This window comes from Capsicum annuum, chromosome 4 (assembly GCF_002878395.1).
Source record: "Capsicum annuum cultivar UCD-10X-F1 chromosome 4, UCD10Xv1.1, whole genome shotgun sequence".
NCBI lineage: Eukaryota > Viridiplantae > Streptophyta > Magnoliopsida > Solanales > Solanaceae > Capsicum > Capsicum annuum.
Window position 1 is genome coordinate 57,586,660 of NC_061114.1, and position 16,669 is coordinate 57,603,328.

The following is a 16,669-nucleotide window of genomic DNA, read 5'->3' on the forward strand; positions in this document are numbered from 1 at the left end:
AATCACCCAATAGGATAGCTTCATCTCCTACCATACAATACCTCAAACAGAGCCATCCTAATACTAGAGTGGTTACTATTATTATATGCAAACTCTATAAGAGGAAAATGATCAACCCAACTATCACCATAGTCAATCACACAAGCATGAAGCATATCTTCCAATGTCTGGATAGTCCTTTCCATTTTCCATCCAAATAATAGTGGAAAGCAGTAATAAGCATTATCTTAGTTCCCAAACCTCTCTGAAAAAAATACAAAAAAATACGATGGGAACTGAGTACCGCGATTCAAAATAATAGAAACAAGCGCCCCATGCAATTTCACAATATCTTGGAGGAACAACTTCTCATAATCCTCTCTCGAATAATTCATCCTCACTTGCAAGAAGTCAGTAGACTTATTTATCCTATCCATGATGACCAAAATCAAATTAAACTTATTCTGAGACTAAGGAAGATCGGTAACTAAATCCATATTGATTAATTTCCACTTTCACGTAGGTAACTCAATTTCTTGAGTTAACCCACCGGGCCTCAAGTGCTCCACCTTAAAGTGTTGACACACCATGCATTTAGTTACAAAATTAGAAACATATCACTTTATATGGTTCCACTAATAGATCTCCTTAAGGTCATGATATTCATCAAACTGGGATGAATGACATAACGTGACGCATGAGCCTCAGCCAAAATCTTTTCTTTCAACCCATATACATTGGGAACACATAATCTGCCTTGGTACCTCAAGATACCATCTCCACCAATCTCAAAATCCACAACCTTTTGCTATCCCACATCCCTCTTAATTTACATTGAGATATGATCCAAGTACGTGCTTGTCCTTTATTTCAGCAACAAGGGATGACTTCGCCACCTTTTGCACAAACAGACCTCCATCATTAGAGTCTAAGATACAAACTCAAAGGTTACACAAACGGTGAATATCTTTCACCAACTCTCTTTTATACTCATCCATATGAGCTAGAATCCCCATAGATAACCTGGTAAGAGCATCAACAACCACATTAACTTTACATGGGTGATAGTGGAGACCCTGTCATAGTCTTTTAGTAACTCAGGCCACCTTCTCTACCTAAGATTCAACTCCTTCTAAGTGAATACATATTACAGAATCTTATGATCATAAAAGATATCCATATGGACTCCATTCAAATAATGACACCAGATTCAATACGATCACCACAGCCAAAAACTCCAAGTCATGAGTCGGATAATTCTTCTTATAAACTTTGAGCTGCCTAGAAGCTTAGTCCACTACCCTACCATGCTGCATCAACACACAACCAAGTCCTACAAGGGACTCATTACAATAAAAAACAAAACCATTAGTACCTTCAGGAAGACTCAAAACCAGAGCTGATGTCAACTTTTTTTTCAACTTCTCAAAACTAACCTCACAAGTGTCAAACCACAAAAACTTCACCTTCTTCTAAGTCAATTTAGTCAGTGAGGCAGCTATAGTCGAGAAAATCTCTACAAATCTCCTATAGTAATCGCTAAACCCAAAAAGCTCTAAATATTGATTGGAGTCATGGGACTAGGCAACCTCTTAACCACTACAACTTTATGTGGATCCACCATGATACCTTCACTAGAAATAACATGAACCAAAAAGGTAATGGCCTTCAACCAGAATTTGCACTTCAAAATTTAGCATACAAATGCTGGTTCAACATGATACAAAGGTGATAAACATGATCTGCTTCACTTTTGGAATACACCAGAATATCATCTATAAACTTAATGATGAACAAATCTAGAAACTAAGAAAAAACCCTATTCATCAAGTTCATGAATATTGCTGGGGCATTGATAAAACCAAAAGACATGACTAGGAACTCATAATGACCAAACCGGGTTTGAAAGAAAGTCTTAGGGATATCCACCTCCTTAATCTTTAACTGATAATACCCGAATCAAAGATATATCTTAGAAAAAAATATAGCACTCTGAAGCTGGTCAAATAAATCATTAATTTAAGGAAGAGGATATTTGTTCTTTACTATAACCCTATTCAACAGATGATAATCAATACTCACCCAAAAGGAACCATTCTTTTTACGTATGAACAAAATAGGAGCACCCCATAGAGACATACTAGGGTGGATAAAAACCTTGTCTAATTGATCTTTTAAATATTCCTTGAGTTCTTTATACTAGGTTAGATCCATCCTATCTAGGGGAATAGAGATAGGACGAGTGTTTGAAATAAGGTCAATACCAAAATCAATCTCCCGATCAAGAGGGAAACAGGATCATCATCAAGAAAAGCCTCGAGAAATTCACTAACCATGGGAACGGATTTGAATAAAGGACCCTCCAACTTGGAATCTTTAACCCATATTAAACGATATAGAAATCCCTTGGAAATCAACTTCCAATCTCTGAGATATGACATAAACTTTCCCTTAGGCATAAGAGAACCCCCTTCCCGCTCAATGATCGACTCATTAGGGAATTTAAACATAACTTTATGGGTCCGACAATATAAGAAGGAATAGCATGAGCGCAACCAATCCATCCCTAATATGACATCAAAATTAACCATTTCTAACTATATCATATCTACCAGAGTTTCTTTACCACCGACAGATACCACATAACCCCTATTGACTCTTATAGTAACCACAGAGTCACCCACCGAGGTTGAAATAGAAAAGGGATCAGGAATACACTTGGGACCAAAACCAAAATGCATAGCCATAAATGGGGTCACATAAGAAAGAGTAGACCCCAGATCAATCAATTAATACACATCACGAGAAAAGAGTCATAATATACCAGTAATGACATCGAGAGATGCCTCAGAGTCTGGGCGGGTAGCAAGAGAATACAAATGATTTTGGCCAGTATTAGTATGAGAAGTAAAATCTATACCCTTTGGTGCAGGACTAACAAAATGGTAACAAAAATCTTATATTCCCTAGAAGCAACCTTAAAAAGACAATCCCTCTGCAAGTGACCACTTTGACTTTATTTGAAACACCTATTCCTTTCTTCTTCACAAAACCCATGGTGCATTTGTCTACAAAATGCACAAAGAAGATATGATAGAGTGGACTAAGCCCCACCAACCTAAAATTGGGTGCCCTTCACGCTATATCTATTGTCATGCTAAGAACGACTTTTACCCTATGGCTTTGGATAAGGAGCACTAGCAATAGAATAAGAACCAGAACTCCCCTACTTTTCTTAGACCACTTTCCCTCATCTCTACTACCTTGCTGATGACCTCTACCCTAAATGGAAAATCTAAACCTCTTATTATACCTCTCCCTAAAGTTAGCCTACTTTTTCTTCTCTTTCTTGACTTGCAAAATATACACGACCAATTTGGATATGTCTATATCCTTGATCAATTAGGAAACCTTACTTTCTAGAATCAAATCAAGGGACAATCTAGAAGCAAACTTTCTTATTTTTGCCCTCATGCTAGACACTAACAAAGGAGCATATAAGGACAACTGATAGAATTTAAGTGCATACTCTTTGACTGTCATCCTACCTTGCTTCAGATTAATAAACTCTTCTGCCTTTTCCTTTCTCACCTCCTTAGGATAGAAGTTGTCCAAAAAAGCACTAGAGAAATCATTCCATAGGATTGACTTAGCATCGTCACCCCTAGACTATTCCTATTCCTCATACCATTAGTGCTACATCTTTCAGTTGATAGGTAGCAAATTTGACACCCTCCAAATTTATAGCATGCATAACATGGAGGAACTTCTCCATTTCATCAATAAAATGTTAAGGATCCTCCTCAACCTTAACACTAATAAACACTGGAGGGCTCAACCTCATAAATTGGCCAATCCTTGTGGCCTCAGAAGATGGTGTAGTGAAAGCTATATGCTCTGACTGCGAAGCTACTAATTGAGCCAGAATAGAAATAGACTAACAAAATTCCACATTCATCACATCATCCTGAGAAGCTTGGGGTGGACTAGAGGGGATCGACAGAACTCCAGGAGGGTAATCAGGTACTGGACCCGTAGATTGGGTTTATACCCCATAAGTAGGGTATGTCTCATCAGTATTGTCCCCAAGTGGGACAGAGGAGTTTCCATGAGCTTTATATCATGGGGGAGGCATGATTTGTCACGAAAACAAATAGGAATTAGAGGGACTTAAGACATTATACTCTTATGTCTTGAATAAAACCATAAGAAAGAGAAATATTTCTAAATATCTAGTAGCCTGCCCCTTATAAGTTTTGCTTGATACACACCCATAAAAGAGACTCTACTCGACACAACTTTATTAGACAGCTATTGATATAAAATCTAGGCTCTGATACTAACTTTGTCACGACCCGAACCAGGGCCTGGCCATAATGGGATCTCAAGTCCCACTTCGATAGTAGATCACCCCTAAACCTAACAAAACCAACACACTACATCCGAAGTAGATAAATTTTGAACATATAACAAGATAAGAGACTATTGACTTAAATACATTAAAATAAGTCTACAACCAAAAATAACCGATGTGGGCATCAATGCCAATAGTAATACCAATACTGACACTAATACCAAAATCACCCATATCAACAGTAGTCTGACAAAGCCTCTAATTAAAACCAAAGAATATCCACATTCCCCCAACTATAGCCAAAAAATAAACCCAAGGGAAAATCAAAATGTGAAGGAACCATAAGCATAAAACAGGGTCTTCTAAAGTATGGAAGATCACTACTTCAATCTGACTCGTAGCTCATCTCGAATCCAAGTCACTAAGCACGAGGAGTAGAAGTATGACCAATCCCTGCATCACGTGAGGATACAGTGTTCAAAGATGGTTAATGGTTGGAGTGATAGCATATAAATCAGGGATAATGATAACATAATAACATGGTCAATAGTTTAAAATTCATACAAAGCCAGTGCACATAATCAATGCATAAATATATACATATATATATAATATCGAGATAGGGAATAAGGCTTATTATGCCTTCAAAACTTTAAATTGGCTTGTGTAGCTCAAGCATCATATTATAGTATATATTGGCCCCATCTCTCACCCCTAGTCGGTCCCTAGTGCATGTAGCCAAATGAATCGGAGAATAATATCATATATATGCATATGGTAGACTCGAACCCTCTAACATATACTGTGACTTAATCACCTAATCATATAATGATTTACAAGGGACTCGAACCTCCCTAATAATAAAATAATAATAAGAGAGACTCAAACCTCCCTGGTCACTTTGACCCCCATATCGGCAAACGCGATTTCTAATATTGGCTGCTCGGACATCCACTTTCATGACTCATCTACACAACTCTTATAAAAGGCCAATTAAAATAATTTTTACACATTCCCATAAATTAAAACACATTCCACATTAAGGAAAACAATGTTAGTATCATCATACTAACTATCTTTACAAGATAACACATTATGCCAAAATAATTTCCATTTACTTTGGGAGAAAACTCCCATTTTGTTAATTAATACACATTGAGGAACACCGACTCCCTTTTTTCGTTAAATCATTACATGGTTATACCAAAGCCTTAGTTCAAAAATATAATTCAGCTTGTGACTATATCATTCTCATTGACAATATCACAAATAGGTTGAGGGCATGCCGTTATCGGAGCCAAAATCATTAAATTTAGGGTTCAACCATGACCCTAAAATTAAATCACCATTTCTATGCACCCATATGTGCAAAACCATTATTAAAACATGCATAATCCAAGTTTAAACCATAGAAATAATATTTAATGATATGCATTAAAAATACCTCAAACTTGGTTTTAAACCACCATTAATGGTTAATGAACAATGCTTTAAACATATGCTTTTAGTAAACTAACAATGAGGAAAAAGTAACATGCCTAAATTATGAAGATTCACAAAGAGAAATTGACTCACGGACCCTCAGGTAACCAAATAGGTGAAACCCTAGCTTGCCTTGCTTGAGAAGATTTAGAGAGGATAAATAGGATTTTTAATCTTGTAAAGTATGGAATTAATAACCAAAAAGTGTTATATGGACGTGGGGTCTTAAAGAGTTTTAGTGGGAAATGTCCAAAGTGCCCCCAGTTTAAAAATGTAAAAAACCGCATGTGGCTACGAGTTGACCCGTAGACTCATGGCCATAATATACGACTCATACCCTTGATTCATCACCAATAAAATGAGTTGGAAACCCATACACAATCCATATTATGACTCCATAATCCCACTCATGACCTGATCATATGACTCGTATGGTCTAGTCATATCCAAGATAGAACCCAAAAGAATTAGTTACTGGATAATATATGATTCAACCCTATCACTCATAACATGGTATAATGACTCATAGTGAGCCACTCTTACTCAGGACAGAACCTAGATAATTCCATACTGATTTGGTTTCGACTTGATTCCCTAAACCCATAACCATACCATACAACTCGCATGGTGTGTCATTAATAGGGCAGTGATTTCAAGGCTCAAGGAATTTTCAAGGGCCAAAAATCATAGGTGTTTAGGAATTATACTAGAAAATCATGTTTTCCAATATGAGGGATGGTCTTGATGACCCTGTGCATGACTCACATTGTTGATATATTTATAACTAGGATTGACGTGTGGTCGGGGTGTTCCCTAGTCTTCCTTAATACCTCAATTCGTGCAGCTAACACACACAGAGGACCTTTCACCAGGGGGAACTGAACCAATATACCCCTTATTTTCCTTTTATGATGGTTGAGCTACATAGTCCAGGCTAAGGTTTTACTTGCATGCTAAGCCCTATTCCCTACCCCAACATAATTATATATATCTATGTACACTGTGTACCTATTTATTTTGCTGTGGTTTTGACTTGGTATTAATTTATCCTTTATCCCAGAGTTAAATGTTAGCACTCAACCAACTAATCATTTCTAAACACTGTATCCCCATATAATTCAGGCACCAAAAATTCTTTTACTTTTCTTGCACAGGGATAAGTGATTGTTGGATAGGCTCGTGAGTCATCTTAAAGTTATGAGATTTTATAATTTGTAAGACTTTATTTAATGTTTTGGTTTCTCATTGTCATAGACTACTTTTTTATTTTGGTTTCATCTATAGTCGGAGGCTTGTCCCTAAATAGAATATTGTTGGTTATTAGAAAGATTTTTTTGGATAATATGGACTGGTTATTGGTCATTGATATATCTTAGATTTCTTGAGCTTACATTTATTTTATCTTGTTATTTGTTCAAAATTCATCAACTGTTAGTGTATATTATTTTGTTTAACTAAGCAAAGGGGGTGGTCCCTGATCTATAGCTGAATTAAGATACTAGTCATGGACAGGCCCTGGTGTGAGTTGTGACAAAGTTTGTATTAGAGCCTAGGTTCATGATCAATTGGATGTCCTCAGACACCTATCATTTAGAGTTTATTTTATGCGTGTGTAGTGTGCCCACTTATAATAAAGAGGCTATGAAGAATTTAGGAATGCTTTCCTTTCTTATTATCTAATTTTTTAGGCTATAGAGTTGAAGGACTTGAAAACTCTCTAACCTCCAGCTAATCGCATTGCAGATCATGAATGCTCAAAGATTTGATGCTTATAGAGGCTCATCTATTCATCTTAAGTGCAATATGGATGGAACCCATCCTATTTTTAGGGTACAAGTCTGGTCAAGGGTCCCTTCTTTGAATTTTCTTTTTGAAGTTTCATCGATCCCCATTAATCCTTAATCAGATGGTTACACTCATGCTCAGTCACCTTAAAGTGATAATTCTAGTGTCGAGTTCTGCCATTCTATTTATTTGTTAACACATATAGTGGCCTCTCAGTCATATCAGTCTGGTCTCATTAGTGGGAGGAGAAATTAGGAAAAAGTGAGAGATAGATAGAGTGAGAGAATTAGATATTCAGAGTAGGAGAGGTGTCAAAAATATAGTAATTGAGATGGTAGGTAGGGGATCAAGTATAGGAATTAGGGGAGTTCCAGTAATTGTTTGTGCTCCTTATCTTAGGTATTCTGGTGATCGTCTCTCTTGGGTCAACAATGGGTTTGAGGAATAGGGAGGGGCAAATTTTTCGCTAGTAGAGCTCAGTAAGCCCCACCCTATCTTCCTTGTTAGTTTCATGGTCTGTTGTATTATGGATAGTCTCACAATAAGAGGAATTGGTGTTATAAATTTGGTTATCTTGGTCACATGCAGTGGGAGTGTCTTTCTACGGTTTCTACTAGATCTAATAAGGTTTCAATTTCTACTTCTTTATCCCCGACACTAAAGGGTGCTACTTCTAGTATCAACATTGGTCAGAACTATCTCTACACTTTTGCCACCCATTAGGATTATGAGGTATCTCCTAATGTTCTCACTGGTACATTATAAATTTTCTCTCATAATAGTATTGTCTGCTTAATTTGGGGTCTACTCTTTCTTATGTGACCCTATACGTGGTTGTATAGTTTGGTTTCAATCCCAAGTGCATTTTTGATCCCTTTTATAAGTCTACCTCGATAGGTGATTCTGTTATGGCTAAAAAGATATATACGGGTTATGTGGTATCTATCCATGGTTGGGAGACATTGTTGGATCAGATAGAGTTTTGATATATTAGACTTTGATTTCATTTTGGGGATAGATTGGCTTCACTAGTGCTATGGTTTTCTTGATTGACGGACCAACGGGGTCAGTTTCTAGTTCCCAAATAATCCCATGATTGAGTAGAAGGGTAGTTCCCTAGTATCTAAGTAAAGGTTCATTTCATATCTTAGAGCCTTGAAATTGATTTCTAATAGGCGTCTTTATAATTAATTTTGGGGTAAGGATTCTAATTGTGAGGGTGCCACTTTGCAATCTATTCTTATGGTTAGTAAGTTCCCTGAAGTGTTCCTTAATGACCTCTTGGTATTCCTTCAGATAGGGAAATATACTTTGGGATTGATCTTATTCCAGATACCCATTCTATCTCTATCCTTCCCTATAAGATGTCTCCTATTAATTTGAATGAACATAAGGAGAAGTTGAAAGATCTTTTTAATAAGGGTTTTATCCATCCCAATTTATCTCCATGAGATTCTTCTATAATTTCATTAGTGAGAAAGTTGGGTTCCTTTGGATATGTATGGATTATCGATAGTTTAATAGGGTTATTATGAAGAAGAACATGTTGGTGAATCATAGTTAAGTCAAATAATTAATTTAGGGTGACCTCACTATTTGATGGACTAGCATATTATGTAGAATTCTTTGTTAGTAGTGCACGATTATTACCAGAAACTAAGTTTAAGTTCTAGAAGTCGATTGTGGTAATGAAAGTGTAACTCAAGAAGAGTGATGCGCGAGTCATAAGAGTAAATTATCAGGTTTAATTTGATGTGTAGAAGAGATTAGGTTGATTAATAACTTGTGAATTAGGTTAATTGATAACTTATGAACTAGAGAGTGGGTAATTGTGAGATATACTGGAGGTCTATTGTTGAGAAATTTTGTTAAGACATTGAATTAGGGCTAAGTCATTTAGTGGAGAAGAGTATTAAGTTTATACAAATATGCTAAACCCCTGGTGGCATCTTGTTAGATAAGATTTTTAGTGTGTAGATGCCAGGTGCGCCTAGTTCATGTTATTGAGTGTCATAATATGGAAAAGTCTAGGGAGTTTAATATGGTTCCTTTACGAGTTAAAGTAAGGAGAACATAGATAGACAATGTGAGCCCTTGGTGTAGTTTTTAGAATTGTATTAAGTTGTGAGGTTATGCAAATAGAGGTTTGATGCTAGTATACTAAGGAGTGAAAAAGTGTGGAAGTGCATACTTCTGAGTGGGTGCCTCACAGGGTAATATATTTTGCTACAGAGGCTTGCAGAAATTAAGATTTGTATCCCTGAAGGCTAGTGTCTTCATACATAGATGTCCGGATGGTGAACTAATTTTGATCTTAAATTTTCTCATGGTGGTGAGTTTCATGGAAGAGTTATGATAAATCTACTGTCTTCTAGCAAATTCCTTCTACTTTGGTCTAAGTGTACATTTTACCAATGTCATACATATTAAGATTGTGCCTATGCCTAAGGTATGAGATTCTCTATGAAACCTATGCCCATGCTACAACCCGTGAACTAGAAGCGAGAACAATTCTCGGAAATCCAAGCTTCCAAGTATTCAAACTCTAGGGTATGACACTCATGATCCATAAAGTCATGTCTCACTTTTTACGTAGTTCTAAGGGACTATGCCTTCTATTTGCTACTGATTAATTTTATGTCATATCCTAGCTCAAAGTGATGCTATTTATGCAGACTCGTGACTATTCACAATCCTAAAAAATGAGAGGGAATAGTTCAAGCGGCAATTCCTATATTATTTCTTAAATATATAAGTCTCAGCTTCATGTTATATGACCTATGATTTTTGCACTCGTGTTTCTCACTATGCCCAATCCAAGGAACTCATTCTATGTTATATTTAGGTGGAGATGACCCTTTATCCATGATATAGGTGGTTTCTATGAATTATTCTATGCCTAGTATATCGTGTATTATTTTATAGGTCTCACCTTGATAGTATGATTGATAGATATCATAATTTAGAAGTTACTCGGCCATTCTTGATGTTTGTGCTCTAGTTCTGTAGTGACCCTTCTTTTGGTAGTATGGTAGTGCCTATGGAAGTATAGTAATGCTTTAGATAAAGGAGCGGATGTAAAACTATAGATAAGGATGGAAGAGTAAGATGGACTTTTTTAATGTGAATTAATTAAGAAGGGGATATGGGGTGAAACCTTTTTGATAGTTATCAAAGTTGTGAAATCCATGAAGTTCATGTAGTAAAGATGGGTGCAAATAGTGTGACTGATAGATACAAACTGTGGTGATATGTGGCTAGTACTCCTCGATTTAAGACTTAAGGTTGTTCTGCTATAAAGATAAAATAGAGTTGTATTACTAGAGGGGTATGATGTAGGGTCCCATGTCTTATGTTAGCTCCTTTAGATCTGAGTTAGGCCTTGGCATATAAGAAATATGCAAATATACTCAAGACATTGTAGTTATGTGTTTTGCAGGGAAATTAGGAGATTGAAATATTTGACTGTTGTGTTCATAGCTAAGAGAATAGTGGAAATGCATAGTTATAGTTAGGAGTTATTAGATTCCTTACCTGGGGTGGAAGAAGTCACTTGAGAAGCGAGAGAGGACATAAAGTCCAAACATCCATTTTTGTTCCCCACTTTTGGTAATCGTGCTTAAGGTATGTGTTTTCCTTAACATCTTTGTTTTCTGAATTTGTTAATAGAAAGTGTGGTTGTGTTACTATGTTAAATCATGCTAATTGATTCCTTGACTCATTATTTGGGGAAGAATGATCCTAGGAGGTAGAGAATGTAACACCTTGGAATTTGGTCCTTGGAAAATTCCCGATCTTTGAGCTTACTGCCCAACCTACGACTAACCTTACTTGTCATATGGTGTCATTAAATGTCATGGGAAAAATGTTGTAGGTGACCAGTGAAGGTGGCCTTTATTTTTGCCCTGGAAATAACTTGACCTAAAAAAACGTAAAGACTCATGATGATTCATAGTGTTCTAATCACAAGGAGACTAGTGTGTTTCCTAAACTCTCTGACCAGAGTATGGCTAGGATATAATGAACCGTATAGACTCTTTACAAGTTGTATGGCCCCTTTTGTAGCCAAACTAGTATGGTAGTCCGTTGATTTTGTTGTGACTAACACTTCTCTATATGAGTCGTAATATGTCATTAAGAGTTCTATGACTCTAATCGTAGTCAGACTAGTGGAGGGTGTCACATCTTTCTATTCAAGACTATGACTCCTAGTGACAAGACATAATGTATCCTCTTGAGTCATAGGGTGACCCTTAGTCAAGAGCAACAACTTTTTAGCTTTCAACTAGGGGGACTTTGTACCTTTCCCCTTTTTTGTAATAATAAACCATAACTTAAAACCTTATTCAAGGCCCCATTATCATCCATAATACAATCAAAACAACTCTCAAAACTTTCTCAAATTCTATTAATCAATATCACTTAAGGATCCTCAAGGTTGGCAATTAGCTTCCAAGGGTTGAATTCTCTCCATAATTGTGATACTGTAAGCCATGTGACTCTACCTTTAAAATTATTATCCTTCAAGCATATGTATTAAATTATTATTGATGTGAAATTTAATGTGGGTTTTAACATGGGTTGAGGGCTTTGGCATGTTTGGTTCTTAAATTATTTTACCGTGATTTATTATACATTGGTTGTGTTTTATCAACGGGTTTTAAACTAATTGAGTGCGTGGATGTGCAATTGGAATAGGGGTCAAGGAATTCCCCTAACTTGATGATTTTGGTATTAAAATTTGTTTGAAAACTTTGTTCCCTCAAACTACTTTTGGCCTTGGTTTAAAATATGGTTTTTCACATGATTTGACATTACTTACCCATACTATTGTACTGTATAAATTGTTAAAAGGGTTAAACATGGATTTTGAAGGCCTTGTTGGCCGTGTTTTGACTGAAATTGAAACCTCGGTGGTCAAGGTAATCCCCCGAGTTGATTTGATAAATAAAAAGAGGGTCATGGCATTGTCCCTATTGATTTAATGAACAAATAAGGTTGAGACTTTCCCCTAATTTAATGGAATTGTAATGGAATCATTATGAGTTTGCAGGCAAATACCTGTAGTGTGATATTATGTATAATTTCATGGTTTTATAAGAGGGTTATTTGAAACTTGTTTTAATTTGGTTTAAGAGGTTACTTAGCTAAGACGTGAAGGTGTGAGTCTTGAAGGACAAATATAGAGAACTCATGTTAGTCTACGTGAGGGTTACTCTTGATGACCATGGGCATAGTTCACACTATTGATATATTTGTATTTAGGTTTTACATGGGGTCAGGGCATTTCCAGGTCTTTATTAACAGCTCTGTTTCATGTGGCTAAAATGTACTGGGTCCCTTTCAGAAGGGGGAGTTGAACCCATATAGCCCATGGGTGCATTTTATGACGGTTGAGTTACATAGTCCAGGCTAAGGTTTCACTTGCATTCTAAGCCTTGTTCCCTACACAAGCATTATATATATATATATGTACACTGTCTATATGTGGATTTTAATTTGGTTTTGACTTAGCTTTAATTTATCCTTTATCCCATAGTTACATGCTAGATTTCAACCCACTAACTGTCTTGGGATATTGTATCCCCACACGATATAGGCACCGAATATACTTTTACTTTTCCTGCGGGGATATGTGATCATTGGATTGGTTTGTATGTCAGGTTTAATTTGTGAGCTTCCATATTTCAGAAGATTTCATTACATGTTTTAGTTTCTCATTATCATAGACTACTTCTTTGATTATGGTTTGAGCTATAGCTGGGGGATTTTCCTGACGTAGATGACCTTCAATTATTAGAAGGATTTTATGGATACTATGGACTAGGTATTGGTTATTGATATATCTTAGATTCCTTGAGCTTACGTTTATTATATCTTTTTATTTGTTCGGAATTCATCCGTTACTAGTGTATATTTCTTTGTTTAATTATGCAAAGGGGGTGGTCTCCAATCCACGACAAATATGAGATACCCATCACGGTCAGGCCCTGGTTCGGGTTGTGAAACCTATATATATGTATGAATGTGTGCATGCGGTTTTGACTAATTTTGGATGTGGCATTATGTTATCACCTTCCCTGAGTTACATGACAGTGCTTATCCCACTGACCATCCTAGAATGATACATTTTTTTATGATATAGGTTCCAATGACTTTTCTATTTCTCCTGTGAAGTGCTAGGTGGTTGAGCATGTCTATTTAGTTGTTGTGAAGTATCAAGCCTCCATCCTTCAGAAGCCCTTATCATTTTATTATTCTTTCTTTATTGAATCAGTACTTTTAGATTCTTTTTATTCATAGTCGGGGGCATGCCCCAACATAGTTGTTATTTGGGTTTTAGAGGATATTGCGGACAAGTGTGGGTTGGATGTTGTTTGGGATCTTAGTCTTCATTATGTTATCTATTCATCTTCTTATTACTATTTGATTGGCTTCCATTTTATCTTGATTGTTATTATTGTGCTCTTGAGGTTAGGTTAAGGGGGTGGTCTCCAGTACATGGTGGGCTTGAGATACCCGTCACTGCCGAGCCCTAGTTCAAGTTGTGAAAAGATCTATATTAGAGCATAATTTAGATTTGCTGGGTGTCCACAGAGTCATGTTGAGTAGAGTCATTTTTATTGGTTTACGACATGCCACAATTATAAGGAAAAGGCTAAAAGGAATTTAGGAATGTTTCTATTTCTTGTGTTCTATTTTAAGCTATAAAGTTTAGTGCTATGAAACTTCTCTAACTCTTAGCTTCCTCTCATTTCAGATCATGCCTCCCCGAAGATCTGAGGTTCATAGAAACTCTACTGGGAACTCTATTCCACCATAGGATAATATGGAGGGAACTTGCACTATTTATGGAGTGCAGACCCGATCTAGGGTTCTTGCTCTTGATTGTGCTGCTCACATAGATTTCTACCTGTCCCTACTAATCCTCCTCGAGCTTTCTGTACTGGTGACACTTATTCTTAGTTGCCTCAGGGAGATATCTCTAATGCGAAGTTTATCAATCTATTCATATTCTTACTCACTTAATGGCATCATAGTCTCATCAGTCTAATCGTGTTGTTTCTATTTGATACGGGAAAACAACGGAAACACGAAACAACTCCAAAACAGTCCACTAATCTTAAGGATTTGAGGACTAAGATAGAGACCACTCTCGGATTCACTACAACAACAACAATACGAGATAACAACAGTGTATTTGAAACCAAAAACAACAGCAACACAATGATAACAAGATGAACATAATGAGAACAAATTTCAAATTTAAGGACACAAAACAGTCAACTATTAATCTACAAAGTGCAATAAGATAAAGATAGATAGATAGACCAAATGAGGGAATAATATTAATAACCCAAGAATTGTTACACCCTTGGACCTTTAACACTACACACAACACTAACCTATCTCCTACGTAGGCACAAGAGGGATCTCGATTTCTCAAGGACCAACGTTTCCAAGCTTGAATCCAACATGAGCAATTCCACACTCAAGTTGATTTACCTAGTTACAATTTCAGATTTGTGCCTCAAGGAGAGAGGCCTTGTCTTTCAATGTTATACAACATTCATCATCATCAAGATCCAATGAATGAATCCTTAGAAGGTTGTATTTATAGTGTATTACAAGAATAGTGTGAAATGTCTAAAATGACCCCTTAGTCAAAGTCTACAAGTGGGCTCCCTTGGAGTGCATTGTATGGACTGATTTTGGAGCCTAGTTAGGCCTTCCTTTGCACTTCACATGTAGGCTCCAAGTCTTGGGTTCATTTACTCTCGCACTCACCCACCTCCGTGGTCGTACCCGTATCATCCTTCCCTTCTTGAAAAGGATTTGACCTCGAATCCGTACCTTGCAAAATCAAGAGAAGACAAATAAGCACACATCTTCATGACATGAGGGGTTAGGATTAGCAAAAATAACACACCACATACCATGCAAAGGTGGGACAAACTTGGAGTATACCCACGGGCCCTTTGTGTTGAACATGAAAACCTTAGTATAAATGGCACAAAGGAAGAGGTCATCATCAATAAAAAGAGAAAAGGAAGAACCTTGCCTTCCTTTATTAGCATCCACAATTAAACATTGCTTGTCATCTTGACCAAGCATCAAGTAGGAAGTGTAGAAATTCCCACATTCCCGAAGGGTGCCGGGGTCAAATGGGCGAAGTAGCCAAGGGTCTAAGTGGAGGTTAGCCCTTCCTTCCCCTAGAATGTCACTCCCACATCCATGTATGACATTTACCTTTAAGAGAAGACTAACATTCAAGAATAGAGAGACACAGCCTAGAAGTCCTACCTTAAAAAGACATATGCCATCATTTACAACGTTTCCATACACATGATCTCTATGAACAAAACTACTAGCAAGGATTTTACCACAGAAGATGTTCAAAGAGCCACGTGCACCAGCAAGATCAACTCTATAAAAACCATCACTAACTTGAGATTTTTTAAGCACGCCACGCATATGCTCAAGTAGTGCAATAAATTCATGAGTAAGTTGATCTTCATTCACATCCTCACTAGTTGTTAGAAACTCACATACCAAAGTAGACTCACCTTGGTTCGTACAAGGGTCAACTAGTGTGTGAGTACTCTTGTCAATTGGTAATAGAACCTTGTTCAAGTTATAAGGCCTAGCTCTATATGGACATAAATCATTTTTACAAGAAGAATCAATTTCATCATCTAAAGGATCTACTAGTGCTTGCATACTTACAACAAGAATTTGGTCCTCACATAACCTAACATCACCAAGAGTATCACCATAGGGAGACTCAAATACCTCTACTCTAGGTAAATCTGTAACTACATCTAATTGGCCACTACTAGCCACAACACAACATTGTAAGTTCATAGGAGTGTAGGTAATAGTGTTTTTACCTCGTGGATCATATAAGCTACGGTCTTCCTCTTGACGTGTTTCTGGGAATCCTACTTGCTCCCTTTGACCTATCATACAATCAAACCCTTTCATTTGCCATAACTAGGTTTCAGGACATAGTGTCAAGGTAGGCTAAAATGACATTGGCGGCATTGTTGTCCATGGGTTAAGAGGTGA

At 36.8% G+C, this 16,669-nt stretch overlaps 1 pseudogene; it reads right to left on the minus strand.

The window, feature by feature from the left end:
* LOC107869061 overlaps positions 1 to 16,075 on the minus strand; it is an 80,738-nt pseudogene extending 64,663 nt beyond the window's left edge.
* Positions 16,076 to 16,669: the final 594 nt, after the last annotated feature.